We start from the raw sequence: 15,177 nt of genomic DNA, 5'->3' as shown, positions 1-15,177 counted from the left end.
TTCTCCTGACATTATGCAAGAGAGTCTGAACCTTTCTCATATTCTCCCCTGGTATGTGTCCAAACCTGACAGAGAAAGGAGAAGGAGAAAAAAAACAAAAACATTGTGACACATAGACCAGGTGTTGCAATACGTACAGTGGAGCAATGGTGAATGAAAACAGCCTAGTGGGAAGTCAGGCATATATACAAATAATTTTAATGTAATGTGGGATAGATCAGAGCAGCAGGATTTACAACAGGATCAAGTACTGGGGAAGGAGCCTGAACTCTGCTACTTTGCCTGGAGGGTCTCAGGAGAGTTTTTAACATAGGATGTGACATTTGAATTGAATGGAACTGACTCACACCTTTAGCCCTTAGTATTAGCAATTCTCTCAATTCTCTCTGCCTGCAGCAGCCTTTCCCCAATTCTCTCTTTGCACAACTTATAACTATTCTTCAAGTATTTGCCTAAGTATTACCCTTTATAAGAAGCTTTGTGGTGATACCTAACTATAAACTCTACCACTATCACAGCACCCTCTTCATCCTATTCCTAGAGTTAATCACCTTCTTGATCGATGATGTAATTAATCATTTTTTGCACTCATTCATTTTTTTTTTGCCTGTTCCCCCAACTTGTATGTAGGCTCCATGAGGGCAGGAATCTGAGAAATCCTATTCACTGTTATATAGTCTCATGTCTAGCACATAGTAGGTGCTGAATAAATATGCCTTGACTAAGTTAATTTTAATATAGTTACTTGTTTGAATGCGTATCATCTCCATTAGACATGAACCTCTAAAGAGAATCCACTTGTAATCACCTTGCAATTCTTTTGGGGATGGCAATTCCTCGCACCCTCTCACATGTGGTAGATGCTCAGTAAGTTCCGTGTGCATAAATAAATGAACAAATACACAAATTGTTACTTATTCTTCTTTTGTCCATCACTTTTATGGAAAGGGTCATAAAATATTTCTAGACAGGAATTTTTTTTTAATTTATCAGAAAGTTCAAGGAAAAAATAAGTTGTGTCACCCCAACTTAAGCAAACATAGTTCTGCCATCTCACAGGAAGAAAAACAAAGTCAACCTTTGAGATTACTTTCTATATTTGATCGGGGATAAAATTGTGACAAGACGAAATATTCAAGAATGTGACCACTAAATAGAAGCCTGTTGAAAATATTTGATTTTTATCCTTGGACATATCTTGGTAGGTTAGCAGTTTACAAGGTGACCAGAGATGACATTTCCTCCCTGCCAATGTTTGGTACATTCTCTTTGCCTCAAATGTGGCAAACATCTTGAATTTATGCCTTGATGTCCCAATAGTACGATGACTTTGCAAGGCCCTTCATGTGGCAAGTCTACTAGCATGAAGACGAGTCAGAGCCAACAGAAGTCTAAATTTTTAAGATAAAGCACTGTCTGATTTTAAAACCTACACTTGGTCATAATAAACCTTTCTTTAGATTTATGCCTTCATAGGATTTTTTAAGATTGGGTATGCATTTCCTGTCATAATAATCTTGGAGTCCTTGACCAGGGTTAAAGAAACTGCTATAAAGGTCAATTGAGTCGGTGGGGGGAGGGGGGAGGGAGGTGAGAGAGGAGGCAGTAAAACTCACCCGTAGAGCATGTGTAGGATGCAAGAGGTCCTGGTTCAATTCCCAGTAACTTCATTAAAATTTTTTTAAAAAGTCAGTTGAATGATATTTAACATTTGGCCACAGCCTTTGCTATTAAGTCAATTCAAAATGAACAACTATTGAATACCTCCTACGTGCATAGCCAGAATCAAATAGCTATCACTGGTTCCCTCATCGTGTGCAGTCTGAGGGAAGACGCTGATATCAAGGCAGGCAATTACAGGTCCACGTGGACCAGCACAGGACATACTTGTGGTGCCACAATAACTCTTAGGAGGAACACCTAATCCACATGGAATCAGGAAGAGCATTCCCCAGCTGCATGTCAAATGCTATAAAAGACATCTTGATTCTGATTTATTTTTTTCCAGAATAACCTGTATCTTCAGAATGGCTTTTCTTTAAGCATTGCCATCACACTCTTATTTATTGAATTTTATCCTTAGACTACTCAGTTTTGATAGCATGCATCTATCTGACATCTAACTTAAAACGGTGCTCACTGGTTGACAAAGCCATCTCTGAACTCCAGGTTATGAGAGTTTCCTGCTCCTGAAAACATACATGCTAAGGCTAGTTCTGTCCCTCAGGAATTAATTTTCAGTGTGTGAGAACCAAGATTCATCTGCTTTATATTATTATCCCAGAATAATTATTATGGCAATAATTATTATGGTGCAGCAAAATTTGGGGGTTGGTGGGGTCTATGACATGAGCTAAACTCGATATGGAAAAACAATTAAATTTTGTAAAGCACAGATTAAGTACAAAAGGTATCAGGACAACAGCAAGTTCTAGTGTGGCAGAACTGGAGAAATTCTAATGTGGAGATATCACGGAGACACTGGCCATTGGAGATAATGTAGTCAGATTAAAATATTCTATCTACCCTAATTACACAACCCGCTAGTACTGAGTACTCGCTCTCTCCCAGCAACCAGGGCAATTATAACTTATTGTATGTATTGGCTTAGATGTTTCTCTTTACTACTAGACTGACAGTTTCTTGACAGTTGGGATCAAGTCTTTGAATCCTAACACCTAACAGAGGAATAACATAAAACTGTGGTACATAATGTAGGCTCAATCAACACTGTTAAATAATGAATTGGTTGGTGGAACAATTAAAAGTGCCAAACCTTATGCAAATTAGATAGCTCCGTGAAGACAGCTACGTCTGTGGACAGTTTGTTTTGTCCACATTTGATTCCAGAGCACCTAAGACACTCAGTAAGTTTTTACTGAATGAGTATTGTCACTCAGGTCTATGGAGTGGAGATACAGTCTCTACAGACAAAACTTTCTCAAGAGAGTGAGCATCCTGCAGCTGAAAGATGCTTAGGGTTGCAGGAAGTACCTCCAAAGGCTGCTTGATTCATATTCTCACATCTTGGTTAAAGAAGAATGGAAGCTCCCTTCACCTGGATATACCCTTTGCTTGTCCACTCGGGTGGTAAGGAGTGAACTTCAGTCACACATAGTAGAAGTACAGCTTGTGTGAGCAGAAGAATAAGAAATAGGGTTTTTCAGCCTCCAACCAAGAAACATAGTTTACTTATTTAGGATGGAATTTTATTTGCACGTCAAGATCTATCCAGCCAGGATTAGAGCCATGTGAGAAAGAAAAAAAAAAAAAAAAAACAAACCCAACCATCACAACACTGGCAAAAAAACACATTTTCACAGGTTAGCAATAAAGCAAAACATTTTTCATTCTTGCCTCAAATTTTTGGCACAGCCTGGCAGCAATTTTCTCCAGTAGAAGGGATGAGCAAAGAGGAGAAGGGCAAGATGTAAGTGGAGTGATCATAAACACTGGAAAAGGAGGAATGTTCTAGATGCTGCACAGAGGCCTGATTTTTTGAGAAGTCTTTAAGCAGGGTTTCCGTGTCTGTTTCTTTCTTTTCTTTTTATTGAAAAGCATATTTTCCTATCCATTAAGATTTATAGTTTTCTGCCAACTACTTCACTGGAACAAGTTTTCCCTTTACTTTAACAATGCAGATATTAGACTGTAATGTACCCATAAAAACTTCTTCTCGGATAGTGCTTACAAAATGCATTTCTTTAGGACTCAAAACGAACACAAACACAGTATATACAATTTGGAACCAAGTATGGCTCCTACTTTTTTGTTAGACAAGTGTGTTGGTACCACTGTCATTTCACCAGAAGGTCAAATTCAATATATTAAACATCTTCAGGTTTGGACAACCACATAATCTAACAGTTTTCAAGAAAAATAGGACAGTCACTGACTTCTCCTCATTTGATCGTCTGTATGGCTTACCTGTTAGCTGGGCTCCAAGAAAGAATCCATCTTCATTTTCCCATCATTGCCCGACCCATGGACTTTGTGGCATTCTCCACAGCATACTAAAAAATGAAGGTCTGAAAAAAGGGATTTAAAAAGAGAGAAAATTTCTTAATCATGCTTTCATAACTTTTGGTGAACAGTTGGTTTAAATTTCCAAATAACTCTGTTCAAAAGGATAGTATCAAAACACATGCAAAAAATAAAAGTCTAAATAAAGCACAATAAATTATTTCACTGCTAAGGTATTAGATTTCAAAGAGAGAAGAGAGTACACATAAGGATATTAGAGTGGACTATATTGGATCTTTGGGAATTGCTGTCAGATATTGATGAAAACAGAGAGACTGTAGGAGATCGGTTAAAAGAGAGAAATGATTACATTTGGAAGAACAATGTGGCCTACGTGGCCAACAGAGATTTCAAATGTAAGCTAATAGCAACCCACGAAAGAACAAAGTTGGAGTAAGTCCCACATCTTTAACCACATTTACAATCATTCAGCATCTGTAAAAATTTTTACATAGCATTTTTCCTCATTTCAAAATTTGCAAAATACATATTTAATAGGTTTAGCATGTCAGTCAGTAATTTCGTCCACAGGCAGTGAAAAGGATTTGTTTTTTAAAAAATGAGCTGGGTTTTGATGCTGCTGCCCTTTCGGCTCTGTCCCAGCCAGCTGTAATCACGGCTGATTCACAACCCAGGGATGCTGTAAACAACATGTTCTGTACATTTCAGCATCCATGCTGGTGAGAAAACCCACTAGCTTATACTTTCATCTTCTTTCTCCCCAGTTTCACACCCCAGCAACCTGGAACAGAGAGGCTGCATTTTCAAATTACTTACTGTCCTCCTGACCTTACCAAAAATCACCACAGAGGAAGAAAAAGATGTGAGAAAGATGTTTCCAAAACATGTTTTCCTATCTGATAAGGAATATTAACCATTACATTTGAAATGATCAAAGATTATTCAGATTGAAACATAATTTGCGAAAATAATAATTGAAAAGCCAGCTGGGACAGTAACTGGGAAATTGAGCTGGGTCAGCCAGTTCTGCAAAGGCAGGGTTGTCAAGAACACCTGGTCTTGAAAGCCCCCTTTGTGATGATCTCATTATAGTAAGACAACCTGAAGTGGTCACAGCATGAGTAGCTGTCTGTCTGCTTCATTTCAGTTACATAGATGTTACTTCATCACATGATGCAAGCTTTTCAAACAGCCCCTAGTTGTATTCTGTCCTTTCTTCCTATCCCTGGTTGTCGGTATTTGTACCAAGTAAACAATTAGGAAAAGAAAAAAAAAAGATCGTAGATGTCAAAGGCATGCTAGAACGGCATCCTGAACCGATTAATCCTACTCCTCTTGTAGCTTAAGATCTAGTACGGCAGAATTTGCTTCCGGGTAGAGCATCAGCACTTGAGTTACGGTGTACAAGCACCTCAATTAATAGCTGATCGCTTTTGGATCAGAAACCTTACCTATCTTTGTGGACAATACCAAAGAAATACAAAAAGAAATTTCTAGGTGAAAACCTCTCAATGCTACCCAAACTTTACTAACATTTATAAGCCCTAAACTGATTTGATATCAAAACTTTGTTTGGTATTGCATAAACAGGGGTTTGGAAAACTTTTCCACTCAGCCCATTTCATCTGCCATCTGTAACAACCTTCTATTTCCTCCATATTCCTGCAATTCCACAGTCCACAGGTTCATAAGAGAATACGGTGACTTGCAGCTGAATTACAAAAAGAATTATGCATATATGGTATAACATGGAGCATTTCCTGGAGATGGAGATGGTTTAGGAAGGGGATTTATTTTCTTAATTTGCTTTCTCAGCTATAACATCTTTCCAATTTCACTGGAAGTAAAAACCATAGCTAAGTGTAATACAGCATTATTAGAGAATTTACATCTGTTGGTGCTTTTCAGTAATATCATTAGGACAGATTTTTGAATTTGTTTCAATCTTGATTACAGTCCACACAATGAACAAAAAAAAATATTTCTACACAATGGCAAATCCTAACTGAAAATAATACTGCTTAAGTTTGAAAAAAAAAAAAAGATTTTTTTCAAGGAAAATCTTCCACTTCGTATGTTGAAAGAAAAAACGTAAGTACTAGTGAGACTCAGCGTCATCCTTATGAGAGATTACATTTTCATCTGAGATGATTTAGGTGGCATGATGATAAGGATATGGGAAAAATAAACTTGTATTAGGGAGGAACAAATCTGATTCCACATTAGATCTGTTCCTTTGGCTCCAACCATGTGCTCTGTTCCCTGCGCTGACTCATGCTGGTTCTGCACCTTTTGTAAAAGAATGTTGCCTGGAGCCTGAAATACACAAGATAGCCCATTCTCAAGGCTCTGATCTTTAAGGGTATAACACTTTCCCATTCATATAAAGATAAAAAGTTGCAAAATAGGAAATAGCATTTGTCTTGTTGGAGGTTTACAGGGACACCATGACCTGACCAATGTGGACAGCTGCAAGAACAAAGGATTCTGACACCAAGAAGTTTGTAACAACCAACTGCATTCCCTCCCCTTTTATTACAAAAGGAGCCTGAATTCTGACTTGGATTAAGATAGTTCTCCAGGACATTAGTCTGCCATCTTCTTGGTCTGTTGGCTTTCTGAATAAAATTGTTATTCTTTGCCCCAGCACCTCATCTCCCGATTTACTGGCCTGTCATGTGGCGAGGAGAATGAGTTTGGACTCCATCACAGCCTTTTAGTTAAAATGTTTTGCAATTCTATAATGAATCGATGTCACAGCTCTTTAGGTGTTTTTCTTCCCCGAAGTCTCTCTTCACATTCTAGTTTCTAGGAATATAATGATCTAGCATTGTGGTTAAGCGAAAGTGCTCTGGGGTGAGACATCTTGGACCTGAGACCTCAGCCAATTCCCTGCTAACTTGTGAATTTAGCCAGTTATTCAACCCTTCTTAGCCTCAGTTTCCTCATCTATAAAACAATGACCACATTTCTCCCATTATAAAATTGTTGTGAAATGGAGACAATGTGTACAAAGGGCTTCACTCACTGCCAAGGATATAGTAATTGCACTGTATCTGATATTAAATTGGCTAAATGTTTATAATAAGAGAGTGATTATCTGCTGCTCAGCAATCTGGGTAAGGAAAACTACAAGCCTTGTAAAATGTGGAAACCCCATCTTTTTCCCCCAGGACAAGAACCTCAGCCTTCCAGGACATGGTTACTGCACATGACCTCATCCTATACCCAGTCAATATATCATTACTATCCTCTCAAGCAAGTTCAAACTTCTCTCCTCTTATACCCACACTCCTCAGTGGTCTAAGCACTCCATACCTTAATGGGCAGAGGAACTTTCTCCCAATGTTCTACTTTGTTTTCACTCTATCCTAGTGACCACTCCTCAAGTCCAAGTTTATTTATCATGGAATTACTATTGTTGTAAATCAAATTCCAAAGAAAAACAATTATCAATAGATTTCTTTTCACTTAATGTATTATCAAGCAATATAAAACACAGATCTAACCAAACACATGTCCTCAGTCTGTGAAGGAATTCCTCCTAGGTTGACCTGCAAATTTGGTTTCATATCACTGACTCCTCAAAGAAAAAGAAACAAAATAAGAACAGTGTGTCCCTGCTGACTACCTTTGAAGAACCTCCCTCATGTGATGGAGAGGGACACCCAGCTGCAAGAGGTTTTCCAAACGGATGTTGTTTACTTGGTTTCTTAGTATTAAATTGTCTATTTTTATTCACTTTAAGAATGTGACAGATGAAAATACTCAGCTTTCAAAAACTCATAGGTATCTATTATCTATTGCTATATAAAAAAATTACCCCCAAACTTAGTGACTTATAGTAGGGACCATTTTAGTTGTTCATTATTCTTCGTCAGCTGTTTGGGCTGGGCTCAGCTGAGAAGTTCTGCTTCTGTTACCCAGGGTCATTTATGAAGCTGCAGTCATCCAGTGATGACACTGGGGTGGTATGGGATAAGTTGGCCTCACTGACATCTCTGGAGGTTGGTGGTAATAGTCGGCCAGGACACATGTCTCCAGCAGGACAGTCTGGGCTGGGGGCTAGGTTCCGGAGGACAAGAGCAGGAGCTGCAAGACGACCTGAGACTTAGGTACACACACCATCACTCCTACTACATTCTGTTGGTCAAGGCAAGTCATGTGGCCAACCCCAGAGTCACACATACACAGAGAGGGATAAGCACTGCCATGGTGCAAATATTCTACCACATCACACAAACCTTTGTAAGAACAAATTTAGCCATGGTTATTTTCTACTCATCTTCCTGATTCAGTAGCTGACTTTCTTTCTTCCTATGCACTATGTGCCCAGTGCTAGTGATACAGAAGGAAGATATACACAGCTTTTGCTCTAAGTGGTTTCATCTCTGCCAGAGAAGAAAGTCTAGTAGACTTCCTGGATGGTCAGTGGCTCAACGACCATGTGGTGTGATCAGTCATGTTCAGCTGAGCTGCTGAGCCTGGCAGATATGTGTGCCAATCATCACAAAATCGACTGAGCAAGAAAGTTTGTAAAGCCAACCTTATTACTTCATGACAACAAAATAACAGAATCAAGCAAGTCATGATTTTTTTTTTTTTTTTGCCAAGACTTAAGTCAATTATATTGTCATCACACTTGTATGACAGCACAGGTTTTTGATCTCCGTTTGAAGCAGATTAGGGTAGTAGTTAAGAACTTGGCTATGCAAAACAAGATACATATATACATATATATATATATACACACATACACATATACATATATCACATCTCCATATTCTTACTAAAATAATCAACCTATATTCTACCTCATACAATTATATTGTGGGACAGAGAAAAGAAAATGCAAAATGTGTAAAAACTTCATCTTCACATATAAGAATGTTATTTTATAACTAATGAAGAACAAGGACTATCTTTTAGAACTGTTTGGGGAAAGATCCAGAATTTAAACTTACTTATGTGTCCACAGTTTCTCTCCTTTACCCCCTGCATTTCAAGGGTCTTGGGAAACCAAACAAAAATTAATAGAAGGTTGTAGATGTTATATACTGGTTTGAATTGGGAATCAATGTTATTTTCTTGAAACATTTTTTTTTTTACTAGATACAACATGAAAAAAAAAAGTGTGTGTGTTGTGTGTATTTACCACTGATGGTAGACAATGACTCCTGATTTTTTTTCTTTATGAGAGAAATTCTGCTTTCTTGTAATTAATTTTTTAAAATCCCTTACTCTCCAAAAGGTATTGAACATGGGATAGTAGAAAGAACACCCACTTGACATACCCTAAATTTATTCCAGGATCAATGGCCAATCCCAGAAACAGAGGCTAAAATTCATGATGTAAAAAGGAAGGTCATATTTCTATGTTTTCAGTAAAGGTACGCCAGGAGCCTTGTATTTAGGGCCAAATTTCCAATTTAAAAAATTAGTTTTCATCTATTCCAAAGTTGTAATGCTGTACCAATTAAATAATAAAACATCTCTCTTCACTTCGGACACTACCAACCAATGCCAGCAAATTCTTGGAGCTGACAATGCCTGACTCTAGGTTGTGATTGTTGAACTTTGGTTGGTTACGTCATCACTTAAGCATTATTTAAATATGTTTCTCTTTTAATTCAATTTCCTGTTTTGTTTTCTCAAAACCCATAAATTGTCTCTTAAGAAATTTTACAAAATGCATATTGTTCTCCCGTGAGACCTGTGCTATTCCTTAGCTGGGCACTGCTTGCCAAATGACATTTTTTTTTTTTGAACACTTTTCCTTTTATTGGTTTTGCATAATGTTTGCAACAATTTTCGAGTAATGAGAAAAGAATGAAGAATGTATGTCCTTTCCAGCACATAACCACAATGTTAATGTTAAAACAAAGCAAAACAAAACAAAACCCCACCCTCAAAATGGTCTTGGACACCCAGCCGCCCTCTTCTCAGCTCCCTTATTTGGATTCAAGATGTTTCCTATCTCTTCTCTTCTTGTTCAAAATAAACTATTTATGCTCAAAGAAAATCTGTCATGTAGGACGTCTGTGGTAATGTTCTCATGGTCTGGGCTGGACCCCAGCTCCACTACCAAGAAGTGTAGCATCTATGGGGGACGTGACTTAACTTCACTGTCGTCTCATCTGTAAACTCAGAACAATGGCGCTTACTTCACTGGATTGTTTTAAAGATCAAAGATAAGGCATGTGAGAGTGCCTCACACAGTGCGAGCTGAAGCTAAATGTGAATCTGGTTTAGGGATGAAATGACCATTTTCTGCCCTTGAGGCACAGCGAGTAGATGGAGTGGAAGGACACGGGAGGGGGCAGTGAAGAAAGGCAAGCACACTGGGGAGACAACACTGACAGAGACCAGACCCCTCCCTGCTGGATGCCAGAAAAGGATAATACATACGCATAAAACAGGATCTGAACCCAGTTTTGTACCTACAACACAACATGATAGGCACTAATGATTGTCTGCTGAGTCTTTTATTGTCCACACGTGTATTACCATGCACGGTAACCTGTAATAGAAATCCATGAACTACAGCTTGTGGGCCCAATCTAGCTCACTGTCTATTTTTGCAAATAAAATTTTGTTGGGATAGAGCCACACCTATTTACTTAAGTGTTGTTCATGCTGCTTTTGTGCTAAAGTGGAGAGGTTAAGCATTTGTAGCAGAGATGTCTTATGGTGCACAAAGCCAAAACCAGCTACTATCTTGCCCTGGTCCTGTACAGAAATGTTACCAAACTTGGGCCCATGGAATAGAGTTACTTATTCACTCCTGACTGAATAGAGGTCTCCTGAGGAACTCAAAGTCAGGGGCCATCCACTGCTTTGAAGATTATATTTTAACGTAACTGCTTCATTTTCCCATGGGAATAATGGCTTACTGCATGTTTAAAGAACTTACTTTTATAAAAAAAAAAAAAAAGAAGAAGAAGAAGAAGGAGGAGGAGGAGGAGGAGAAGAAGAAGAAGAAGAAGAAAAGAGTGCTTATGACCTGCAGAGACACGTTAGCCACAGCAGGCATCTTGAAAAGATGAAGGAAGGGTACCATAAAGCAGAGGATGAATCAGGGCCATTCCACGCTGTCAGTATAATGGCGATGCTAGGGCAACCACAGGAAGATAAATGAATACCATTGATCCCATTGACTTCACTTTCACTCCCAGCCTTGCCCTAGGTCTGTGTGTCTACCCTGGACTCATGGGAAGTGTCATCGCAAGGAGACATTGGATAATTACATGACAAAAGACACAGATTCATGGAAACTGGACTTGTAGATTAGAGCCCCAGTTCCATTATTCGTTCTACTCTAGTGCTGACCCTTCAGCTTTGGCAGAATATTGTGTACACATGCCCCTAATTCTCTATGGTCATATTCTGGGTGCTGTAACACACTGGGCCACTGTAGTTGGCTGACCTAGGGAAGAGCTAAAGCAATCAATAATTGACGTGGGGTCTTGTCCTCCCTAAATGTCAGCTACTTATACTGCACTTACTGTATAAAAGAGGCCAAACTGGCATGCCTTTTTGACTATCTGCAAAATCCATGTGGATCCATTTATTCTACCACCATCAACCTGGGGGAGCAAAGGAACAGTCAGCCCTAGGAGTGTAGGAACCACTGTACTTAAAACTGTATCCTTTGCTCATTCATTTTAAGTAGAAGGCCACACAGACACAGAGAAGCAGCAAGCTCACAGAATGAGATTTAAGGTCATTCTGGCCAAAGGGTCCTCCCTGACGTTCAACCCTAGAGGCGGCACTCCTCAATCCTGAAGGATTTCCAAACCTTCCATGCCCAGGAGAGTTTCTCATGTTGAAAGACTGCAGGATGGGACCCCATAACAATCCCCAGAAAGTTCAGGCTGAAATTACATTCAGGCCAAGGCTGCATGGCGCACTCCTCTGTAATTGTTGGGTCTCTTCCAGAAGGCTCTCAACACATGGGACTCCGATGAAGTTCAACATGTAGAAAGGGCTGAAGCCTGAAGCCTGTGTGTTTGTAATGGAAACACAGCAGTGACCCCATGATCCAGGTCTGTATCTGTGCCGCCATAAATTGTGTTTCTCCAAACAGAGCAGCCGGAGTGCCCGTGATGGGTGGGGGCAGGGAGGTTCTGTTAAAAGCTCCCTCAGGTAGAGAAGTAGTAGGGCCCCCTAATAAGAAAACCATGCATTGAAGGAGCGCTTGGTAGTTTGCAAAAGTACTTTCACATTTAAGATTCTCAGAACAAGCCTCTGAAGTGGGTTAGGCAAGCATTCTATGCCCCCCTTTATTCACAAAGCAACTGAAGCAGAGAAGTTGAAGGTCTTAAGGTTCACAGAGTCAGTCAGATTCAGAGCTGATGTCCTTTGATAATGAGTTCAATATTCTTTCTAATAAATTGTTCTCTGATCTTTGTTTCTGTGTCTAAACTAGCACAGATACTCAGACACAAAACTGTCCATAAAGTGAATGCGATGCAAACCCTCTCAAAGACTTGACCAACCTGAGCACAGGAGAGAGGGAAGTATAGGAAACAAGTGCCAGTCTTAACGATTATGCTAAAAATGCCTTGAAAACAAAAAGCTTCTTTTATGAAATCGAGAATAACTCAAAGTTAGGAGTGGTCCCTGAATGGCGATGATTTCATCTTTACTGATGAGTAGCGAACAGAACTAATCAGGCATCGCTAACTGGTAGTTCTGTCGTAGCCACTGGCCAGGGTTCAAAGACCTGTGAACTACCTAAGAGGATCCACAGACAGTCATGAAGATGTCAGTGAGTAGAGTAAGGTTAACAACCAAAGTGAGGCCCTTGGGAAAGTCCACCTGGTCAGAGGCACAGACGTGGCTCTCAATTTCGTGTGCACACACCCACTGAGTCCTACCATGATCAAGGAAGAAAGCCCTTTGGCCTGCTCCCCATGGCTTAGTTCACTCAACTGCCAGAGCCTCCCCAAGGTGCCCAGGTGGCCTGTGCCCCACAGCTCTCCTTTGTGTCTGGCCCACCCGACTCCATGTTCTCTCTGCCCCATCAACAAATCCAAAAATATGGAAGAAAAAATTGGAGGGGTCCAGAGTATCTTGTTTCCACAAAGACTTACCAAGTGTTTTGGGCTATTTGATCCTAAAAAACAAAGTCTAGCCAAATCACAAGTAAAAGACACGCGGCAGCAATCAGACATCAAGGAAATTCATGCTAAATTAAGGGAACTGACCCTGGATCCAGGTTAGCTAGGTAGATTCTACTAGTCTTAGGTGCAGCCTCTCCACAGATACTTGTGTAACCACAGTGCTCCATGCATTGCCCTTACAGAAGGAGAATAGAACCCTTTTCTGACTTTCTTTTGGTACCTTTTAATATGAATAGAGCTGTAATTCACATGGCAATAATAAAAATACAGACTTTTCCAGTCTTCCAATATAAAAGCATATCAAAAATTGTTTTGACACAGGCAAAATAAAACAAAAGTTATACTATGTTAATGAGGAGCTTATTTTTTTTTAAATTACGTGTTTGAGAAATAGAAGGACCCAAGCGGCATAAGCTTGTTTTTTAATGATGTTTTCATTCCCTCAAAGTATCAGCCTCCTATGTAAGAACTCCCCAAATTTTTGATCAGAACCCTGGTTCATTCAGCTCAAGAAATGAGCATGGTGGCTTCATGGATGAATCCAGTGGTTATCCACCAGGTTTCCAGTTTGCAACTTCACTTTCTACACAAAAGTAGGAGGCATCAAGACCTCTGTCACACTGTCACAACTGCGTAGGTTGTGCTCTGCCAAGGAGAACCCAGCCTGGAGGCTGAAATCTCACTTCTACACTCAAGGACTTCACCTGGCATCCATTTGTCAGAAGGGCAATTAAAAAAAAAATTAGATCAAAGGTACTAGGTGAGCTAGCTGGGGGCTTGGCCATCAATAAACTCACTTTTGAAGACAACAAAATCAGGGAAGTTTATAAAACACATCAAGAAACTTATTGCTAAAATCCTCCTTTGGGAAGAGGGTAATAAGTGACACTGTAAGAGAATCAGAGGGAAAGATTATCTAATGATTTAATAAGCACAGTTTATTAGCGTTACAATTTTCATCAAAGGGAGCATTAACTTACCGTCACAGGCCGTGTAGGAACAGTGGCTTTACTTTGTGATAGCACCACAAACTATTACTAAGTCAGTATCTGTAGACCTCCTCCCCCTCAACTTCTCCCTCTCGTTACTTTCTTAGGATTTCCATCCCTCTGCTTACATTGCCCATCTCTTTTTGCACACTGTCCTTTATATACTAGGGCTCTTAGCATGTGAATCACGGTTGTTTTAAATTCCCCTTCTGACAATCCCAGCATCCCTGCCCTGCCTGGTTCTTGTGCTTTGCTCCGCCTCCTCAAACTGTGTTTTCTACCTTTTGATATGCCTTGCAATTTTTTCTATTTTTTTTCCCTAGTACTTCATTTTTTTTTTTATTTTAAATATTTTTAGTTACTTAAATGCTAACATTTCTTTTGGTGACAAATAACAGAAATAATGATTTACAATGAATTAAAAAATTTTTTTCATTTAAAAAGTCAGAGTTTGGAGATTACTGACTTCAGGGCAGTGGCTCGACACACCTTTATTGTGGTATGGTTTCTGTACAGTAAACTACACATATTTCAGATGTACACGCTGATGAATTTTGATAGATGTATCCACCAATGAAACCACCACCACAATCAAGGTAACTAACATTTCCGTCACTTCCCAAGAGGTGCAATTTCTGAAAACTAATTTTTTTCTTGATAGCCAGACATAGCGTACAAGGTAAAAGGAAGTACCATAACAGGCCTTGGTAACGTGGTGGTGAGGTGGGAGGGGAAGCGTGCTGTAGGTCTATAATTAGGCTTCAGTCTTTTAGTGAGCCTGTGCTCTGGACTGTGAACATGACAAGAGTTCCTCAGTTTTTGCCTCCCCTTAGAGGCGCTAGGGGGCTAGAGAGGCTCAGAGTTGGGTTATTTCCCTTCCCCCGGGTCAGTTAGGCTCTGATCATAATACCCAGCAGGTTAGGCTCTGGTTAACTAACTGACTGAGGGAAGGCCTTGTTAAGAAGAACAGAGTGCTCTGGTCTACTTCAAAATGGTTCTTTTTCCCTCCCCCCTGCAGGAAGTCCTAGGCTATTTTCTCTGGTATTTAATGTGGGCATCTGGTGGAGCTCCTGGAGGTA

General features: G+C 39.7%; 1 long non-coding RNA gene across 1 annotated transcript in view; it reads right to left on the bottom strand.

Annotated features, from left to right (window-relative positions):
- LOC116148637 (uncharacterized) overlaps positions 1-15,177 on the bottom strand; it is a 192,997-nt gene that overhangs the window by 47,913 nt on the left and 129,907 nt on the right. Inside the window, exon 3 of the long non-coding RNA XR_004132133.2 lies at positions 3,928-4,028. This is a non-coding gene — a long non-coding RNA (uncharacterized LOC116148637). The remainder of the gene's footprint in view (positions 1-3,927; positions 4,029-15,177) is intronic.

The sequence above is a fragment of the Camelus dromedarius genome, chromosome 21, assembly GCF_036321535.1.
Source record: "Camelus dromedarius isolate mCamDro1 chromosome 21, mCamDro1.pat, whole genome shotgun sequence".
In the NCBI taxonomy this organism is placed as follows: domain Eukaryota; kingdom Metazoa; phylum Chordata; class Mammalia; order Artiodactyla; family Camelidae; genus Camelus; species Camelus dromedarius.
The sequence above is the reverse complement of the archived record's forward strand: the minus strand, read 5'-3'. Positions and strand labels throughout refer to the sequence as shown.